This window comes from Lissotriton vulgaris, unplaced genomic scaffold, assembly GCF_964263255.1.
Source record: "Lissotriton vulgaris unplaced genomic scaffold, aLisVul1.2 SCAFFOLD_464, whole genome shotgun sequence".
NCBI classification, from domain to species: Eukaryota; Metazoa; Chordata; class Amphibia; order Caudata; family Salamandridae; genus Lissotriton; species Lissotriton vulgaris.
The window spans coordinates 63,739-67,279 of NW_028246675.1; positions in this window are offsets into that span (position 1 = coordinate 63,739).

A 3,541-nucleotide genomic window follows, 5' to 3' on the forward strand; every position below is an offset into this window, starting at 1 on the left:
TCTTCAACCTTCCAGACAATACAATCTGAAAAAAAACACAAGAGACACCCCTTTCCATCTCATCAATACACTCAACATGGTTCAGCATGTCACACAACCACCACACTCCAAAGTCCACATTCCCGACCTTGTCTTCTCAGCATCACCAACAGTCCAATACCTACCACCCATACCCCTGGGATGGACTGCCCACTTTACCATCCTCGTCTTCCTGATCAGTGTCCTACCAACAAACCAAGGCCTACACATAAGAGAAGGCCAAACTCTCAGATCCTTCAAACACTTCTCTATAGACAACATAAAGCTTAAATACGTCTCCTTCCATATTAACTCCACATCAGACACCATCGCCCGTCTAAATAACTTTAACACTTTTAGAAAGCTATGTTAACATTCCTGTTCTAATTACTGCATGCAAGTGCATGTCAGCACTTTCAAAACCATGGTCCTTTAAAGATCTTGCTAGCAATAAACGGTCCAGCCAAAAACAGGAAGCAAAAATTGGGAGAAAAATAGAACTCCAAAGGACCTCTTGATATTGAAGTTCCTCCGTGCAACACCCAGATAGATCATCACATTAGCCAAATCAGCCAACTTGCTAACCGTCTCCTGCATGACAACCAGTCTGGCCTCATATCACATTGCCTCTTGATATTACTCATATATTACTGGACCTTTCATCTACCTTTGACACAGTAGACCATCCCAGCCTCATAGGCACCCAGAGTCTTTCATGGGTTACACTAGCAATGTCCTTCACTGCTTTTTATCCTACATTTTCATCTGACACAAGTTTGTTCACATGGGCACCTCTAGGTCACAAAATATCCCTATCCCCTGCAGAATCCCTCAGGGTTCCATACTGTCTCCTGTAATTGTCAACTTTTATATGGAGCCACTTGGTGCTGTGATCACGGATAACAGCAGTAAGATTCCCCAATATGTTGATGATACACCTCTCTACTTGAAATGTTCCTCTGCTTAAGATGTCTATTTCCTCAAACACTGCTTGCATGTCAGCCAAACCTGAATGTCCAGCACCTACCTGAGGCCCAACACAACCAAGGCACAATTCCTGTTATTTGCGAAGAACAACATAGTGTGCATCTGGCTTGACAGCTTTGAACCCCAAACTTTCACTGAATGCCAGGTTAATTAGATTCAACCTGGACACCACCTTCACTCTCAAGTGACACACTTTCAAAAAACACAGACGCCTGGTTCCAACTCTCTCTTTTCAAAAGTCAGACCATTTCTTCCAAAAAGTGACTCCATAACTGCTGTTGAAGACCTCAAACTCTTGTATCTGAATGATGGCAACGCCCTAATCCATGGCTTCCCAGACTCGACTCTGGCACACTCCACTGGCGTAACGAAAACTGAGGGGGCCTCCCTGCACGGTAGGTAGAGGGGCCCCCCTCTGGGCTCAATCAGGAGTTTCCCGGCCAGAGTGCAGTGCCGAGGGGGCCCCCTGGAGCTTTGGGCCCCCCCCGCACGGCGCAGCCTGCAGGGGTCTGTGTTACGCCCCTGGCACACTCCAGTATGTCCCATCCAGGGCCTCAAGAAATCTGATAACATCACTGCCATCCTGTTGGATCCCTTTGCCCGCCTTCACCATTTTCAAAGCAAGCTACCTGATTTACAAAGCCATGATGACCAGCACCCAAACTTATCTTGCAGGCAAGTTCACCATCTCTGATAGTTATTTGCCCACCCGGAGCCAGGGCATCATTTTCAGAGTGCAAAAAAGATAAACAAGGCAGCAAAGCTTTTACATCTATGTGCCCAGGATCTGGAAAACCATCCCCATAAACATCAGGACCACCGCAACGTTGCTCCAGTTTAGGACAGAGTTGAAGACTCACCTCCTCAAATAACACTACATCACAATAATTAACACAGTCGAAAACTCGGCTTCCTCTCCTATTACTCGTTGACTTTATGCTTGTCTCTGACCATGTACAGGCCTTTGGCTATTTTAGCCTAGAAATGTCTTATACATACAAACCTAGCTATAAATATTCTTGAGCTATTACCCAGGAGAAAAATAGGAGGGTGCTGCTTACAGGTTCCATAGACTACTGCCCCATAGAGTCCACCCAAAAGTGAGAGAAGAGCAATCGAATGGTATGCAATTGTTACAGGCTGTGCTCAAAAGGCAAGCAGTGAGCACAGGCAGCCAGTAAGCGCCCAAGAAGGTCCACACGGGAACAGAGGAGTATCAAATGGCAAACACACTGGCTGCAAGCATTCATCGAAAAAGATCTAAATGCTTCGCATAAAATAGATGAGTTAGGGCGACCACACGTCCCGGGTTTCACCGGACAGTCCCGGTTTTCACAGGGTTGTCCAGGCGCCTTGAGGCTTTTTCTAACTTCAAATACATGCCCCGGTTTTTGGGACAAACGTCAGCTCATACAGCAGAGCAGAATTGAAACATATGCTCAGCGCCTCTAAAGTCTTAAGAAACTCACGTCATGTATATTTTTATTTCAGGCAGCACAGGAGGAGGTCAGCCTCGTGGTCCCGGCAGAGGGGAGACGGGAGGTTTCACCCCACCACACAAACGAGCCATAGGTCTTAGGTGCGTGCGTAAGTGTTTATGTGCCCGCTGTATCCCAAGTATGTACGTATTTGTGTACCTGACACTTCGTTGCAGTCAGTCAGTGAACGTCTGTTCTTTAAGGACAAAGAGCTGCACCCCCCTTCATTCTTCAAATGAGAGGAGCCCGAGGCGGCTGTACCAGATTAAGTGATTAATTTACTGCCGGAGCGTTAAGACACACGTACTATCTGTGTTTGCGGCAGCGTGTCTGGTAGAGCGCCGACGCTTCAATGCGTGCATTCATTCCTTGAGAAAAGGCGTGTGTGGGTGCCGCTCAGGATATGACTAAAACTGAAACCGCGTTTTGGTATTGGTGTGAGCGCCACGGTTCCCAGTTTCCAGGGGTGTGGAAGTGGAGAACAGATACCACGACTGGCAGGGAAAAGGAGGGAGACGAGGAAGCGGAGGGGTAGCTGCTCGTTTTCCATCAGTGCATGCCTCCTCTTGTGTAAGTTTCAGTGGCCAAGCTCTGTCGAATTAGACATTCAGGTGCAGATTTACAAGAAAGTGTCGCAGCCACTTTCCCTGTGCCACTTTGAGAAACCCTTGCGCCACTATGGATGCACCGTGTTTACAATACGGCGCACCATGGCGCAAGGATTGACAGATGCGTCAGAAATTCAGCCGCATCTGTTGACGCAAAGTCACGCATTGCTGGAGTGGTGTGGCAAGCACGACACAATTCCAGCAATGCAGGGGGAGGCCTATTCTCATTGTGCTGCGTCACTCATTATGCCTGCTTCAAGCAGGCGTAAGAATTTGACGCAGTGGCGTCCTAGAAGTCGCGCAGTGAAATCTTTTAGATTTCACTGTGTCACTTCTACAAGGCTTTTTTGCGTTGGAACGCCCACCCTGCATTCATCATACCTGACGCAGGTATAATGTGACGCAGGGCTTTACAACGTGACGTATCTCTCTAGATGCGTCACGTTGTAA